Genomic DNA, 18,867 nt, shown 5'->3' with positions numbered 1-18,867 from the left:
TGATGTTTGTAAATTGGAATGTTAAGATTTCTAAATTGCTGTGATTTATTATGAAATCAAATATTTGAGTTGAAGAGGAGTGATCCTTTGTTGTCATGTCGATAATATGAAAATTTTATTCTGTATAATCCGTGAAGAAGGTATTTGTTGTTATTTTTTGTTGTTTTCTTTTGTAAATTGACCACAACGAGTAAAGACTATAATGCAATTCATATTTCTGGTGCTACGTGGGATTGAAAAAGGTCAGATTATAAGTGGTAGATAACAACATTGTGTACTCACTGCCTGTGATCCCCAAACAGACATCAAACTGACGTAAAAATGTAAACAATTTGGTTCAAGTGTAATTAGTTTATATCAGCAGTAAACAGTCATGGCAATTTCATTTTTTCTTGTCGTCTCACAGACGTTTTTTTTTTCCCGATCACAAGATCTCTCTTGAGTTGGCCAGGAGAGCAGAGGCACCTTGTGGCAAGACGAAAGTCGTAGTAAGTGCAGGAGAGGGGAGGTGGAAGCATTCAATTAAGCACCAACAAAAAAGTAGTGATAGATTACCTCGAACACATTGATATTTTTCCTTCAAAAAACAAATTATTGATTAGCGATCTACTTTTGTTCTTTCAACTTTTGTGGGCTTTTAGTTTTGGCTAGTACATAGGAAGTCATAGTGTTGTGCACTCTGTCAAAAATCCGTGGCACGAAATATCTGTGCTAGGGTTCTTGTGTTTGTTTATATATATATATATATATATATATATATATATATATATATAATATTTATATATGTATACATCTTATATATATACATATTGAAAGAAATTAGAATGAGGCGGACGTTGCTCTCGATCTTGAGTCTCCTTTTAATCAGTCGAGCTTTCGGCCAGCCATCAGGCCTTCCTCAGGATCTACCAACAGAATAGTTATTATCTGAATAACCTGATGTGTCATAATATGTAATGCAATTTCATATAATGCCAATCATCTGAAATATTACTTTTATACAGACAAATCAATCCTTCAGTTCAATACAAAAATCCAATCTAACCTCATCCCATCATCAAAATAACATATATCAAAAAAATATGAGTAGAATCTTATATCAATATCAATTATATTAAATCGTGGAAACGATACATCGATGACATCATATTCATCTGGACACAATGATCCCAATCATTAGCACAATTTCAGAACACAGTAAATGCCCTCCATCCCCGAATTAAATTCACTTTTGAGTCATCCCCCGACTGTGTCGACTTTCTTGACCTAAGGGTCCTCTCAGACGACGGAACTCTCCAGACAGAGTTATATTCCAAACCCACAGACTCCCACACATTCCTCCCTCCCTCCTCATGCCACCCCCGACCCGTGTTCAAAAGTATACCCTACAGTCAGGCCCTTAGAATCAAATGTAACTGCTCTCAGCCAGAAAGCACAGACAAACATCTGGAAGATCTCCAGCACTATCTCGACAAATGAGATTACCCTCCCAAAAAAACGAAACAACACATCGACAGAGCTCGCTCCATCCCTCGCACGGAATTATTTGACAAAAAAGAACGGCTCCCTTGGAAAGAACCCCATTCGTCTTAACATACAGTCCCGCCATACCGCCAAACTGCACAAAATTCTCAAAAACGAACAAAAAACCCTAGACGAATCAGCTTCACTATCAGAGATACTTTCGGATCCCCCGTTGGTTGCATACCGACGCCCCCGCACCCTCCGCGACCTGCTAACATTCTCTGGTGACCCAAAAAATGACCAGCCGAATGAGAACAACACAAACGGCCTTGCCAAATGCGCAGACAAACGCTGCATGCTTCACGACTCTGTAAAAGATGGCAAATATTCAAAAGCAATGTCACGGGGGAAGACTTTCCTATCACATCTAAGATACAATGCAAGTCAGACTGGCTCATTTTAGTTGATATCCTGTACGAAATGTAACAAAAAATACGTGGAAAGACAGAAATACATATACACATACAAACACACACACACACACACACACACACATATATATATATATATATATATATATATATATATATATATATATATATACATACATACATTTCACTCTAAAAGTGCTAATCCTGTTTTGATTGGTTTGTGTTTAACTTTAAAAACGGGATCTTACCTGCCTTATCTACTAATATGTTTCATAACTATCTATCAATTCATGAATACCCCACTAGACGATCCGTACAATATCACTTACCCTTTTTCAGGATTTAGCACCTTTTAGTCCAAATCCTTTATCACGGTGGTGTACAGCAATTTAATGGTTTTCAGTTAGGATATTAGTCACCTTGTGTATTTTTCATGGATGATTTGTTTGTATATCGACGTATTTGATTTGAAGAAAAGGGTGAATTGTGCTAATCAAGTAGAGATTGGAAGAGAAAGAGAGAGTGAGAGACAGACAGACAGAATGAGAGAGAAAGAGAGCAAGTGACAGTGAGAGAATTTATATGTTAATAAATATAAAGATTTTTGTCCTGTATATATTCATCATGAATGAATTTTCTATTTGTCTGTTGTAAAATTGAGGAAATAAGAAAATAACATTAAATCTCACTTTTTAGTATTCTAAATACGAATCCTTGTTCTGAATTAATGAGAAGAAGAGTTTACGATTATCAGTGACATGTAATCTGAAAATGTCAAAATTGCTTTTTTTCTAGTTTCAATGTGACGAGAGCTGTTTCAGCTTTTGTATTTATCCTAATCTCCTTTTACCTTTTGATTAGCCTAGCGTGAATGATTAAGAGTGAAATCGTACATTACATGAATAACAACTACAGCACAATAATAATAACTTATTATTTTGATACCTTGAAATATGTATGATATGTTGATTCAATCATTGTTTTTTTGTGCGTGTATTAAGATTTTTTTTCCCATCCCTCTCTGTCCAAATTTTACATGAATCAAACTTTCAATTGGTCACAGTGAAAATCGCAGCTCAGCAAAGCTTCATTCCTTCCGTTACATAAAGCGGTACATTTTTTTTTCTAACATATTCATGTACAATCGTCACCCTCCTGGTAGAGTCCCATAACTTGTAGTAATACCACTTTAATTGGTATCACATATTAGCCAAATAGTTGTTCCAGGTGAGATCAAGCGAAGAGGAGCTGCAGGATTGGAGGGGGGGGGGTCTTCCTGGAATACTATAGCAAACAAACCATCATAAGGTCAACATCCAATGCCGAGCTTCAGGGACAGACACAATCGATGTTTCTTGCAGTCTGTTTATGTTTCTTTACACATGAATGTGCTACATCGTGTTTAAACACACAGAATTACATCCAAACAGGCTTGCAAATGCACAAAGCATGGAAGTGCGCGCTCCTAATATTGTTAAATGCGGACGTGTACAACGCTTTTAGCACAAAGCTCTGGCCAATATTATCTTCAAGTGTGTATACTCTCCCCTATTTGAGATTGCCGTTTTTTCATGTTTTTTTTTTCACGTCACATTACATGCATAGTTTACGGTAATACGGTATGTGACCGCCAAACACATCTATTGGAAATCAGAATTAACGTGAAACACATGAAAAATGACAGATGATATTCATGTCATAAAATGCAAATAAATGAAAGAAAACATCATGCACTATCACATTACGTGCGACACCGTCACAGAGAAGATATAGATTGATAAATTTAAATACTTTTGCGCTTTATATGTTAATCATGAATGAATCAATCATCTGCCTGCTACAAAATTGAGTAAATTATTTGAGTGAAAGAAAGTCAACATCTAATCTCACTTCTCATCCTAATTCTTCACGAATCCTTGCTCTGATATTAATGAGAAGAGTTTACGATTATGAGTGAATTGTAATCTGAAAATGTGAAAATCGTGTTTTCTAGTTTGAACCTGACAACGCGTGCTGTTTCAGCTTTTGCAACTATTCTGATATCCTTTGACTCAGCTTTTGAGTAAATGATAAAGAGTGAAGTCAAGCATAACATGAAAACAATTATATTGATTCACTAAAATATATCAAAACCTGATGATATATTGACCTAGCAGTTTTGTTTTTGCGTTACTACATTTTTTCTCCCATCCCTCTGTGTCCAAGTTGTACATGAATGAAATTTTCCATTGAACCCAGTGAGAATCCTAGATTAACAGTGCTTCACTCCTGCTGCCGCATACTGCGGAACATTTTGTTTTAACTTCTAGTACAATCGTCACAATGCTGTTAGAGTCCCAAAACTTGTAGTAATGCCGCCTTATTTGGTATCTTTTTGGGGTCAAATTCTTGTGCTAGGTGAGATCAAGCGAAAACGAGTCTCAGTAGCGGGGTAGGGGAAGGTGGGACTGCCTGGAATATAATGGCAAACAAACCATTATAATGCCAACATCCCATACTGAATTTCACGAGCAAACACTCTAGCAGTTTGTTTATGTTTTCTGTACATATCACTGTGCTAAATTGTGCATGCACAAACAAAATCATACCCATACAGGCTTGCATATGCACAAAAATGCAAATAAACGAAAGAGAAAGCATATGCAATCACATAACGTGCGACACCGTGACAGAGATAGGGAGAGAAGAGAGAGTGTGAGAGAGAGAGATGGAGAGACTGATATATAGACAGACAGACAGAATGAGAGTGAAAGAGAGTGAGAAGATATAGATCATTAAATATAAAGATTTGTTTGCTGTATATTCATCATGAACAGATTATTTATCTGCCTGCTGCAAAATGGAGGAAATAAAAAGAATGAACATTAAATCTCACTTCATGTATCCTTGTTCTGAATTAACAAGAAGAAGGGTTTATCAGTGGCATGTAATCTAAAAATGTGACGATTGCTTTTTCTAGTTTGAACCTGACAACGAGTGCTGTTTCAACTTTTGTAATTATCCTAATATCATTTTGATGTATTTTTATTAGTCTAGCGTGAATTATAAAGCATGAAATATACCTTACATGAATAACAAAGTATTATAACATAATAATCATATCATATTATTTTGATACCGTAAAATAATATATGTTGATTCAAATGCTTTGTTTGCTGTGTATAAACACATTTTTTTTTTCTCCCAGCCCTTCGTGTCAAATTTATACATGAATCAAATTTTCCATTGATCACAGGGAAAATCCCAGCTCAACAAAGCTTCATTCCTGCCGTCACATACAGTAGAACATTTCATTCTAACATATTTGTGTACAATCGTCACCCTGCTGTTAGGGTCCCATAACTTGTAGTAATGCCGCTTTACTTGGTATCAAATTTTAGCAAAATACTTGTTGTAGGTGAGATCAAGCGAAGATGAGCCCCAGTGTCGGGATGGGGTGGCAATGGGCGGGGGGGGGGGGGAGGTGGTCTGCCTAGAATACAATAGCAAACAAACCATCATAACGCCAACATCTCACGCTGGGTTCTACAAACAGATACAATTGATCTTTCTGGCATTCTCTGTATGTTTTTGTACACATCAACGGGCTAAATTGAGTATGCTCACACAAAAATTACACCCAAATAGGCTTGCGAATGCACAATACACTCACTTTTTTAAGACTGATGTTTCTGTTTTGTTTTTTCTTGCTTTCATGCCACATCACATGCACAGTTTACTGCAATAAGGCCTGTACATCTATTGGAATATGAATTTATGTCAAACACATTAAAAAAGACTATAATGATATTCATGCCATAGAATGCAAACAAACGAAAGAAAAGAGCAGGTAAAATCATATTAAGTGCTGCACTGTCTCATTGATAGGCAGAAAAAGAGAAAGTAAGGGAGAATGAATGAGAGAGAAAGAGAGTGAGATGATTATGAATCAATAAAAGATTGATGGGCAGTATAATTATATTCATCATGAGTGAATTATCTGTCGGCCTGCTGCAAAATTAAGAAAAAAAAATTATCGTTAGATCTCACTTCTCAGTGTAATTCTTTACGAATCATTGTTCTGAATTAATGAGAAGAAACGTTACGAATATCAGTGACATGTCATCTGAAAATGTGAAAATTGCTTTTTCTTGTTTGAACCTGACGAGTGCTGTTTCAACTTTTGTAATAATCCTAATATCCTTTTGATTTAATTTGATTTTCCTAGCGTGAAAGATAAGGCGTGAAATCATACATAACGTGAATAACAAAGAAATATAACATAAGATGACATAATTGTTTTCATACACTAGAAATGTATTATACACTCATCATAATCATATTAATTGACTTTTTATGCCTTTGCGTTACAGTTTTTTTCTCCCATCCCTACATGAATCCAATTTTTCATAGATCACAGTTCTGAATTAATTGTTCTGAAGTAATGAGCAAAAGAGTCTACAATTATCATTGGAAGTAATCTGAAATTGTAAAAATTGTTTTTTCTATTGTAAATTCAACAATGAGTGTTTCTCAGTTTTTCTTATCATCCTAATCTCCTTTTGGCTCACCTTTTGATTAGCCTAACGTAAGTGATAAAGCGTGAAATCATACATGTAATGAATAACAAAGAAATATTTTGTTTCTTTTGATTGTAGTGCATTAGCATTTTGCTCCCATCCCTCTGTGTCTAAGTAAAACATGAATCAAATTTTCCATCGAACACACTAAGAATCACAGATTTGAGCTTCACTCCTGCTGCCACATACCTCCGAACATTTTGTTCTAACTTATTCATCCATAATCGTCACCCTCCTGTTAGAGTCCCAAAACATGTAGTAATGGCGCTTTATTTGGCATCAAATTTTAGCCACATACTTGTTCTAGGTGAGAAGGAGCGAAGATAAGTGTCAGTTATTTTTAAGATTGATTTAACTTTGTCCTTTTCTCATATGCAACTGCGCCATCATCGGCAATGATGGGAGAGTCCTGCAAGTCCCTTGTATAATATGTTGAACAGTGCAAACGTGCTAATGCTAAAAAGCCCAAACGTTATGTATTATAGGCAGGGCTCGATATTTACATTTATTTATTCATTCATTAGTTTGTTTTTTATTATCATTTTATTCATGTTTTCACTATTTATGTATTCCTTTATCATCTGCATTTATTTATCTACGTGGTTATTTTCATTTGCCTTTGGGCAAATTGATTTTTTTTTTTTTTGGCCCGAAAGGAAGACTTGCCTAAAGCTAGAAATAAAATCAGAGAATGATAATTCTCAATCATAATGAACCGCTGAGAGCTCTTGTTATGGCGTTCGATGTTTTTGAACTTGAATGTTAAGATTTCTTAAGATTTATTATGAATTAAAATATGCATGTATCGGTTGAAGAGAAGTGATCCTTTGCTGTCATATCTGTGATATGAAAAAGTTATTCTGTAATCCGTGAGGAAGGTATTTGTTTGTTGTTGTTTTTTTATTGTTGTTTTCTATTGTAAATTTATCACACCGAGTAATTTAAAAGAGTATAATGAAATCCAAATTTCCTGTGCTACCTGGGCTCGGAAAGGGGCAGATGAGAAGGGGTAGACAACAAACATATGTACTCACTGCCTGTAATCCCGAAACAGACATCAAACTGCCGTCAAAATTAAATAATTAGTTCACGTGTTATCAGTTTATGTCAACAGGTAACAATTATGGCAATCTCATTTTTTTTTTCTCACTGACTTTTTTTTTAAATCACAAGATCTCTCTTCAGTCGGCAAGTTGAGGTGAGGCATCTTGTCATTACGTTGCCTGAGATAATAGATGAATTATACAAGAAGAATGTCGTAGTAAGTGCAAGAGATCTAATTTTGTTCTTTTAAATTTTCTTTGCTTTAAGTTCTGTTAGCTTATAGGAACCTATAGTATTGTGCACACTGTCAAAAAGCAATCTGTGGCAAAGAAAGCGTTTAGGTTTGTCACAGTGTCAGTGTTTGGGTACTTGTATGTTTATAATTTATATACATATATATATATATATATATATATATATATATATACATATATGCGTTCTAAAAGTGATATATGTTTTGACATAATTAAAATGAGCATCTTCCTCAAAAGACAATGATACCAAAATCATTAAATTTAGTGCAGAACTTTTTATTCTACGCCCAATTCTGTAAATGCAGTCATTTTCAAATTTCGCTGGATTTTTGTGACGTACGAGCAAAGACTTTGGGTGCGACACGCGTTCCATAATGAGGTGTATTGTGTAAGCCCATTGATCCATGTCTACAAAATATACAGCTTTCACATTGGAAGCGGGCCAGGAAAAAAACAGCTTGTGTGTGTGTGTGTGTGTGTGTGTGTGTGTGTGTGTGTGTGTGTGTGTCTGTGTGTCTGTGTCTGTCTGTGTAATGGTAATAATGTAAAAAGAAAGTGAAAAGAAAATCAAATGGAATATAGACAGCAACAAGACATTCACTACAACCGTTGTTTTCATGTCGTTATTATTAAGGACATGTTATTCTATGATTTGTTGTTGTTATAGGTTGTTGTTGTTGTTGTTGCTGTTGTTGTTTTATGTCAAGTGACCGAGTAAAGACTGTAATAGCATTATTATAAAAAATACAATTTCCGGTGCTACGTGGGATCGGAAAGGGTCAGATGTTGTAGTGAATGTCTTGTTGCTGTCTCTATTCCGTTTGATTTTCTTTTGGCTTTTTATTTTGTCTTTTTTTTATTTTACCTTGTTTCTGTTCAAATGTATGCAAATTGGTTGTTTTTTCTGGTTTTGTGTTTACGTCCCAAGCCCTTGAAAAAGACCGGTGACTCGGTCTAAAGCTCGGGAGAACTAAAGGCTATTAGTGAACATATTGCAACGTCTGCGAGCAGTCATTCCTCCTGCACACACACACACACACGCAAACACACACACATACACACACACACACACACACACATATATATATATATATATATATATATATATATATATATACGATTATGTATATACATATGTGGATGCAATCTTTTGATTCTGCTCATTTTTCGGATAAGAGAAAAAAATTGGAACTAGGTAAATGTCGTTACTTTTTTAAGGGTGATCGGCAAGCGAATATGAAATCGTTATCAAAGTGGCACGTTGCAGCATTTGATGCATTATTGATACATTTGATTTTAAAGAAAACGGTGGATTGTGTAATAATTATGTAGGTCTTTTTCCTGTTTAAATGTTTGTAGTAAGGGGATGCTGCCTGCAAGCGTTATTACCGTACGGGTGTACAGAGTTAGTCTTGTTTTATAATAATGATGACTGATTGGCGCACTGCTGGGTTTTTTTTTTCAGTGAAGTAAGCTATTTCAGTGGCGATTGCTGTTGTATCAAGAAAGCCTGCATAACATTTATATTCCTAACGTTCAGAATGTTGCACATATCCATTGAAAATAATATTTTCATATTACTCAGGGTACGAAATGATAAAATTGAATCTGACTTAAACTGTGAGTGAAGAATTAAATGTAGTTTTGCTTTCCAAGTTTAATATTTACATCTAGGCTATATGTTACCGGAGTAACCATATCAACAAATTACCATCACGTGGAAATCATGAAAATTGTCAAAGCTCCAGATATAATCTATGATGATGTATTCCCCATTGCTCAAGTGCAGATTTGCAATCATTCTGGGAATGGAAGCCATCTAAGAGCGAGACAGGGGATAAAGTTGGTTTTTCTGAATGAAGCAAAGAAGAACGCAATAAAAAGGAAAGCTGCATGCGGCATAAGATTAGACATTTAAACGTTAAAGTCAGTTATAGACAAAGGAATTTTTTTCAGATAATTCTCATTGCGTTGTCTGATATTAGGTTATTTCATAGAAACAAGAAGTGAGCCCCGAGTCTCTGTTTAGTATTTTATCATCATGCTCGTGAAATTGTTTACAGTTTTTTTCCTGAATAAGACTCTTCGCTCTCATGGAGCTTGATATTAGCTGACTGTATATAAATGCAAGTCTCGCTTCCCCAAAAGTGATCAAACCAATTAAATTCTTGGTCCGGATAGGTGGCGAAAAATTTCCCAGTTTTATTATGTTTTTGTTTTCTTTTTTTAGTGAGACTTCTTGGATTCCATGTCTTGTCTGTTTCTGTTAATTACGTGAGAGAATTATAAATTCATACACTTTGAGTGAGTAAACGTCTTGAATATAATCTTGCTGTTGCTCCATTTGCCACATTTCCATTTAGTAATTGTCAATTAGAGCACAATTAGATTACCACCACACTTTCTGTTCGTCTGATTTCGGGGTTTTTTTCACAAAGGATACACGTTTAAGCAGAGAAATATCACCAACATATATCTAAGTACTCAAGATAAAGCATTAGTTGAAAACATGAATATACTTAGCCAAATTTGCCAGAGATATTATTTTTTTACAATCTGGTTGAACCTGTGCTATCCGCTGAGTCACTCGTTGGTGTCACGGAGGCTTGGGTCCTGGAGGATGGTTTTTTATAGCATGCTAAGGAGTAGGTTGGCGAATATGATTTACCTATCATGTTTATGTGAACTCGATTTTTTTCTCTCTCTCGACAAGTCCTACGATGTTGACGTCTGCGTGGATAAAATGAGGACAATGCACCTTCACCAGTCAATATGTTGCGATTAGAAGACAGTCCAGAAAATGCCGAAGTTCAGGTGGTCCAGTAGAGAGAAAGTTCTAGAAAATAATTGCTAAAGCTTGCTAAGGGTTTCGCTTGCTGACTCCATGATAAGAACCAATTTAATTGTATTAAACATTCTAGTTTACAAAGTCATTACGTGCAGTGATGAATTCGTGTTTTCATTTCTTTTCGGGAATACATTGTTGCTCTCCCCGTTCCATTCCAGTGTTATTTCAATGGGGATAAGGCAATGAGATTAGTTGGAAGTGATGGTAGGTACGTCGGTGATAAGCAGTAAGATTTTCCATTTCGAGCATGTGGGTTATTCCTGTTGATCGTCTGAATCCACGCTTCACTTTCTTAAGATCCGGTATACGATAGCGCCGACGACAACAGCAGCAGCACCACCTACTACACCAAATACCATCAGAATGATCTGGAAGAGAAATTGCATAATACACTAATTTGTAACTTATTATTTCTTTTGTCGTTCAGTTCTGGCATCGTCGAAGTATCGTAAGATATGTTATGAGTATTGCATACAACAATGCTACGCATTATGGCTCCACAAATTTATGTGTGTGGATTTTTGTTATACATTTGGATTTGTAACTTTATATCTCTCGCAAGGTAAAAAATGGATAAATATATAAAATTGCCCAGTTTGAGCATAACAGAAAATACTTACAGATCCATCCCTATCACCTCTATGACGAGATGGCTCGTTAGTGGTTTGGCCAGGGGTAGGAGGATTCATATTGACACAGTTTCAATGACGCTTAGCAATATCCCTAAGGAGACACCTTGTAGTTGTGGCAGTCCGATTAGAAATAAAAGAGGAACCCTTAGAGTATCAGAACGAAAATAATTATCAAAGTGTGACGTTGCACTTTTCTGATTGGATGACGGCCAAACACTGCAGAAATGGTGGAAATCCCCAGAAATGTTGTATTTGCATTAAAATAGAAAAAAAAATATCTTATCTGGTTCTGTTACCTCTTCTGACATTATCATAGATATTATAATCGATAGCTAGTTTTGTCTGTATTCCTAATTTCGGTCCTTTTACCTAAACAAAAGAAACGAAAATTGTAACAAATAGGATACAAAGCAGACTGAAGGTTTTGTTTTTGTGTTATCATCTACTTTGAATGAGTCTGTATACATGTGTTTTTGGTTGTACTTTGTATTTATATTGTATCATAGTATGTGTGTGCATGTGAATGTGTTTGTGGGTTTTTTGTGTGTTTGTGTGTGTGTAAACATCTCCCCCCAAGGGTAGATATCCTAACATTCTGGAAATTGGGTCTAGTCTCCTTTCAGCAAAGTTTAAGTTTAGTTTGACAGTCCATTGTGTAGCAAAACGATCATTAAGAACTTGCAGAAAACTGCACCAGAAATAAGGTCAGACGTATTGAACACGAAATGTAGTGATATACTTTAGTAAAGCACACACACACACGAACACACACACACACACACACACACACACACACACACACACACACAATCGGTTCGAACGTATACATGTACGTTCGTCCCTCCGCTAATACCCTGAGCATCGTCACTGAGACGCTATATCTTGCATCATATGTCGTCTCCATATTTGATTCAGACCTAATTAAGCAAATAAAAAGTAGCTTCTAATATGCTGGCTGGAGAATAACAAACGTAAAGCAGACTATTAAATACTATGCTTTTTTATTTCCTTTGTATATTAACTCTACTTAGCGGTAACATTTAATATATATATATATATATATATATATATATATATATATATATATATGATGTGTATAATATGCACATCATATATTATATATATATATTACATATTATATGTATATATATATATATATATATATATATGTGTGTGTGTGTGTGTGTGTGTGTGTGTATGCTCTTTCTACAGCTTAGATACATGTACATCCAAGGGAAGATATGTTTATGGTGTTACAAAATATAAAGGCAATTTTGGTTATACGTATAATTAAACACTGTGTCTAGTCGGTGATGGACCTCCACCTTTGAAACTTAAACCATTATGATAATGGGGGTCTGTGTCCTGCTCAGGATGTAGGACTGCATGGAGGCTGCAAATGTTATTATCTACAGTTACAGCTGAACGAAACTGATCTCTTGAGAAGCAGAACGGCGGTCCGCAATTGTTTCCCCGTTTACCAATGGAACATTCCTAACCACACATACATGGAATCCTTGTCTCCAATCACACTTCTCGGCTTGAATATGCAATAGCGTCATTCGCATGATGCATATTCATTACATCCTGCATCGATTGCCATACCATTGTCGGTGAGAAAGAAGGACACCAGTTTTATTACGAATGGCGAAACAACTTTTCATTTTCACAGCGTAAGATGCGCTGACAAAGTTCATCATAAATGTGTAGAAATCGAATTGCATGTGATATTATGATGCACAAATTATTGACAAGATCATCCTGACATATTATTCCAAGTGTTAAAAGTAAAACTTCGATATCCAGAGTGCAAATGGTATTCATAACGTCTAAAAGAGCTACACATACGCGTAACAATCGGTATGTTAAGATAACTCGAGGTAGCTAAGAATTAACCTGCAGATAACGAAAGCTGTCTTGCCATGATGCATAATATACATGTTTCCCAGACGCTTAAGGATTTTTTTTCTCGGGTTGGTAATGTTCATGGAGGAAATACATTCTGTTAGGAACTGTGATTGATAAATGAACACGACGTGGATATAACAAAGAGTAACACATAACCCCAAATAAACAGCACTGCTAAAGGGAAGATTTTCAACCATCCCGGAAATTAGTGTAAGTCACCTATATAAACAAAAACGCATCTTAAGCTTGACAAACATTTGTATACCAAAATTTGTGCACACAGAATAAAGTTAGACATTCTTAACACACACACACACACACACACACACACAAACAACAACAGCCAGTAATACAAGTTTAGCTAGGCACGACTAAGAGGAATCACGTTATCTTCTCTGACTTTTAATCGAAAAGATCTGAATGATAAGTCTCTGTTGAGCCCTCTATCAACAAGGTAGTGAACGTGTAGTCACTCCCCGCGCTGTCTAATGTTGGCTGACTTGACTCAGATTGCTGTCATTGTCGCTCGTCCCAGTGTGACCAAACCATATGTAAACGATAATGGCTTCAGTAGCAGGCATGAAGTTTGCTACTCTTTAATTTGATTACATGGGTCCTTTGACTTCTCTGGTTGTTGTTTTTATGTGAAAGGATAGCAAAGTTTTGGAGTTTTTGGTTTTCTAGGATTATAATTGGAATATTGCTCGAAATTCATTCACACAAATGTTGAAAAAGGTAAGTATTTTTTTATAACCTTCCTTTTTCAGTGGCTTGTGTTCATGGGTCACATTTTTATTTAAGGTTTTCAACACTGAAATGCAATTGCATAACCATCATATCTTAACCCCTCTGATCTTTGCAGATTTAACCAGGAAAATAAACCCAGTTTTGGGGGGTTTGTGTGTGTGTGTGTGTGTGTGTGTGTGTGTGTGTGTGTGTATCTTTACATAGAATTTAAATGGATACGAATTATACAACATGAGATGTAATCATGGAAATATTAGCCATATTAGGCAAATTTTGCCCTGCACTTTATAGTTAATGTATTGAAAAGTCCAAATGGATTGTTGGAAATTCCCCTGGTTTAACAGTCAACCCACCGGATCCTTGTGCCTCCGAGGCTGGTTCTCCGTGTTGCCACTCGTTGTCGACGTTGGCTTGGCTCTTGTAGTTTCGTTTTCATTTGGCATTGTAACTGAGTAACTTGTCGAATATAACACATCGATCTAATCAAATCTATGTTTATTCGATCCTATCATTGTCCGTCAAGAAAAGATGATGACAGGTAACGTCTGCGTAGACGAAATAAAGATACATAATAAGCTTTGTAAAATCTTGTCATACCAATTGGAAAGGTCCACCTGAAATGATTTGCTGACTTTACAATCACCCACTGGCTCCCTGTGTGTCGGAAGCTGATTTTCTGTTATGTATTACTTGTTGACGGGTAACTTGTGTCGACGTTGGCCTAGGTATTGTAATTTCGTTTCCTTGGATTTCCCATAATGTAGTATTTTTTTTTTTACGGTATAGGAGACTAAAATATGTCGGAATAAGCACTGTTTTCTTATTATTATAACAGTACTTACACTTACGTTAGATTTAGTGAACTAAATAGATGAATCGTTATCATACGCGTGAATATGTTGGGAGTTCTCTGACTCCATTTCAATAATATCACTGCAGCTCATGTTCTCATCGTTCATAGCACGGTTTGGGTTCGTTTGCGTGTGTGTGATGCCTTTTTCAGTATACACGATGAATAAAGGTAGTCCCAAAAATACGGTAGTTCTAACACTCATAAACCTAGCAAATAGGCAAGCTAGTAACCTAATGCCACACAGAATCTCAACACACACGCACACACACACACACATACACACACATATACACACACACAAACACACACACGTACATCAGCTCACATTCACAAACAAAATAAACTCACATCAGATGCTATAAAATAGAAAACTGAGAAAACAGTTGATCATGACCTTTATTGGAATTTCGACTGCTACCATTTAATCTTACGATAACCATTTCGTTCCAACGATACTTTCATAAACATTTGGTACCTATGGTTTTGGAGAGGTTTGCTTTTTCTGTAGATAGTGTCATATTACTTCTAAAGTATGACATTAATTGACATGACAATCCGACATTACACATAAATACATATTAGAAAAATACTTGGATACTCGTGCTTCATGAAAATCGCCTATTTGTGTAAGGCTGATATTTGCCTAATGTCTGAGCTACGGAGAATAATGTGATGAGAAATTTAGTGGTTTAATCCTTTTTTCTCATAAATGGAGAAAAACTCTAGTAAGGACTGAAAACTAGGTTAGCATGAATCTACCTTTTACTTTAATACAGGAAAAAAACTCTGTTAAAAATCGACCTGAGTTTCTTTCTCTCAGGTAAACTTTTGAATGCAACAGAACCGTTTAAACATTTCTGATTTCTAATTAACTATAATATGGGTCACGAAAAATCCCACCTAATAGCATGTGTATACAATACTATACTATTTAATACATGAATACTAAAACTAAAAAATGCCCATATGCACAACCGCCATTAAGCTGTAGTACTGTAATAAACTGTTGTGACAACGTGACTTAGTGTCAAACGGTTTCCTGATACATTTTTTTTCTTTTTACATTCAGATGGGTAAATTGTATAATACTATACAACAAAAAAGAAGCCAGAGAATCAGTTAATAATTTGAACTTGTGTTATTTCATCCTCTCCCTCTCTCTGATAAGTATTTTGTTTTGGCTCCGTCTTCAATATGCCGCGAGTTCTATCTCAATGTTTTTTTTGTGTTTTTTTGTTGTTGCAATTCTGCAGATACACACTACAGAAAATGTCAGTTTATAAATATAATATATAATATAAACATTTATAATGTTATGAGTCACCCGTCTTGAAATGGAACCTTCCCATGTTTAATACCCATAATGCAATCTGGTCTGCAATTGCCATTCACAGCTCGAATATTCATGATCGTTATAAATAGTTATCATTACCATCATGAATATGCAGTACTTCGTGCATTTATTTTCATAGCAATGTGAGTAAGAAGAAAAGACATGGGGAAAAAGGGTGAAAGTAAGGACGGTTCATCGTTGCACATCGACATACATTCGTTGGCAAAACTGTGATTAACATGAGTGCCCAAGTCGCATTAGTTGTAATTATTGTAAAAATTATGATGCACCATTAGTTCTTGTTCAGTTCAGATTGCCAAATTCTTTACGTAATCTAAATTAATGCCTGTACAAAGTGCCGATTGCTTAATTATGGAGAAAGCATTAAATGATGCTGATATTTACAACGTTGAAAAAAAGCTGCATAACATGTTGACATTGCTCGGGGTACCTGATTGGAATTGAAATATGACTTAAACTGCTTGCATCAAAGAAAAGGGAGAGTTTCGGTCGGCAAGTTTGTTATTTACAACTAGGTGATTGGTAACATCAGTGGTTATGTAAAAAACAACAACGACAACAACAATAGACATAATAAATCTTTATGATTGATAAGTTGTCACGGTTTCCATCGAAGTAAATACGGTCAAAAGTAGTCATGATCAACAATTGAACATCACAGTGAAATTATTTAGGTTCTTTAAGTTGCACATTCGTTTTCCTTTTCTTTTTCTTTTTTGTGGAAGAATGACGTAAAGAACATTGCTCAGGGATAGGTTTGAAATAATTCTTGGAATAGAAGTAAGTCACCTTAAAGAAGGACACCAAACAAGCTCGACAAGCATTTGCGAAGGAAGGAGGAAGGTCATAAAAAAAGTGCAGAAAGCTGTGAGGCTAGACATTTGAACGGAAAATTAGTGATTCACGTACACGTTAGAGTCGCAACAATACATCTCCTGGTGTTGTCGGGCCTTAGGTTATTTTACAGGAAATATTTTAGCCTGGAGTCTCTCTGAAGTATGCCTACGTTATCACATAGTCATGACGGTCGTGAAGTTGGTTAAGTATATCATAAATGAGACCATTTGCTCCCACGGAGTCTAATGTTGGTCGAGTGTGTTCTTATCGATGCCAGCGCCGCTCGCCCAAATACAAGCGCACCATCAGGGTCCTTCTACAGTAGAGTGCACCAAGATTCATCGCAACTTGATTGGTTTCCCTGCGTGATATGATAATAACGAATGGATTCCTTGTGTTCGTGGATCATTATTGGAATATCACCAGAAAATTGTCTACGTGCATGTAAGTAAATACTAGAATATAATCCAGTCAATGTTGCGACCGTGTATTGAACACAAATGCAAAAACTACGCATGTATCACATTTTTGCGCTTTATTGCCAAGTTGGATGAATGCATTTCACCTATTGGTTTTGAATCTCTCGTCTTTCAAAGGTGTTATACTTTCAAAGCAAATACGCAAGTCTTAGATAGTGGACCTTTCCCCCTTTACAAATTAGGTTGATCTAAATACATTTCGTTTATTCGTTTCATTAAAAGTCAGAGTTGATAATTTGTCAGCGATGGCCTTATAAAATCTTGAACAATTTGATTAACTTCACTTTCGATAATTTTGCTGATTTGAAAGTCAACTCACCTTTTTTCTAGAAGGCTCGTTCTTCCATTCACCTGGTGTTGGCGGGTTCCCGGATGGATTATTCTGTTTAGTCTCGTTTCCGTCTCCCATGGTTATTAGCGAATAGTTGCGTTCAATGCCTAGTAAGCTATTTCAAACGGATTATGTATATTCGACAATTATTTTTCTCCTTTCTTATGAGGTCTAAGAGTGTATCAATACTACCTGACTTCTTTTTAGACGAATGAGGGATCGAGCTTTCTTCGGGTGAATATATAGTGATATGAAGACCGGGGAATTCCCTGTGTCATAGATTTGGCAGGTAGAATTCAATATGCTGAGCAACAGAAGACTATTTCGTCTGTGTACGTCATATGTATGTGTTTAGAAGACACACATTCATCAGACTAAGGAACGTATAATGGCAAATCATCTGTTTGTTACACGAAAGATTTCAAAGATTTCTTGGTCAGAATGAGAAAAATAATTGCTTCCTTGCTCTCTGCTGGTGTCATGACAAATCTTCCCAATGCCAATCAAGCTTTTATTGTTAATCTCATTATAGTTTCAGTCATTGTTGATGTTGAAAGAAAGGCTTTCTCGCTCATTACATATCGCTCAGTTGGTATCACAAACTGATATGACACATTTGGGGTCAATTCTAAAGACGGCAAAAGAAATGCATTCAAGTACCTAACATTCAAACAATTGTGGATGATGAATTTTGGCCTGTTATGAAGGTAAATCCACCAAGCCATTGATTTCGTTCATACTGGATCCTATCCATTCCCTTACGGAAAATATTCTTTTCCGATATTGGAATATCGAGGGAAAAAACTCGTAATGGCAAATCTCGTCTTGCATGTTGACATTGTTTAGAAGACAACGTTACTATACCTACTCTCACACTGTCATGTGTTTGTTTGTTTGTTTGTTTGTTTGTTTGTTTGTTTGTTTGTTTGTTTTCAATAGCAGATTATCCTTTAGAAGGGTATATAAAATTATTGAATTGTAATGATTAATCTGAATTCTGATCGGATGAAGATTGTGGTATTCTTCAATTCTTGTGTTATTTCGATCTTTTCATAGCCTAATAACCGGTTCAATCAATATGAATGAATGAGCCGGAAACGCGATGTTTTTCCCCCTTTTTTTCTGT

The 18,867-nt window shown here is 35.8% G+C and overlaps 1 long non-coding RNA gene across 1 annotated transcript; it reads right to left on the bottom strand.

The window, feature by feature from the left end:
- Nucleotides 1-15,112: 15,112 nt before the first annotated feature.
- On the bottom strand, nucleotides 15,113-18,312 carry LOC139734484 (uncharacterized). The gene is made up of 2 exons (XR_011711162.1): nucleotides 17,730-18,312; nucleotides 15,113-17,292 (listed from the first exon to the last, which is right to left on the bottom strand). It is a non-coding gene; the product is annotated as an uncharacterized lncRNA (long non-coding RNA).
- Between the last annotated feature and the right edge of the window lie 555 nt (nucleotides 18,313-18,867).

This window comes from Diadema antillarum, unplaced genomic scaffold (assembly GCF_040938485.1).
Source record: "Diadema antillarum isolate AM-2024a unplaced genomic scaffold, OU_Dant_1.0 seq00000527_RagTag, whole genome shotgun sequence".
Taxonomy (NCBI): domain Eukaryota; kingdom Metazoa; phylum Echinodermata; class Echinoidea; order Diadematoida; family Diadematidae; genus Diadema; species Diadema antillarum.
Note: the sequence above shows the minus strand (reverse complement) of the source record. Positions and strands in the feature narration are given on the sequence as shown.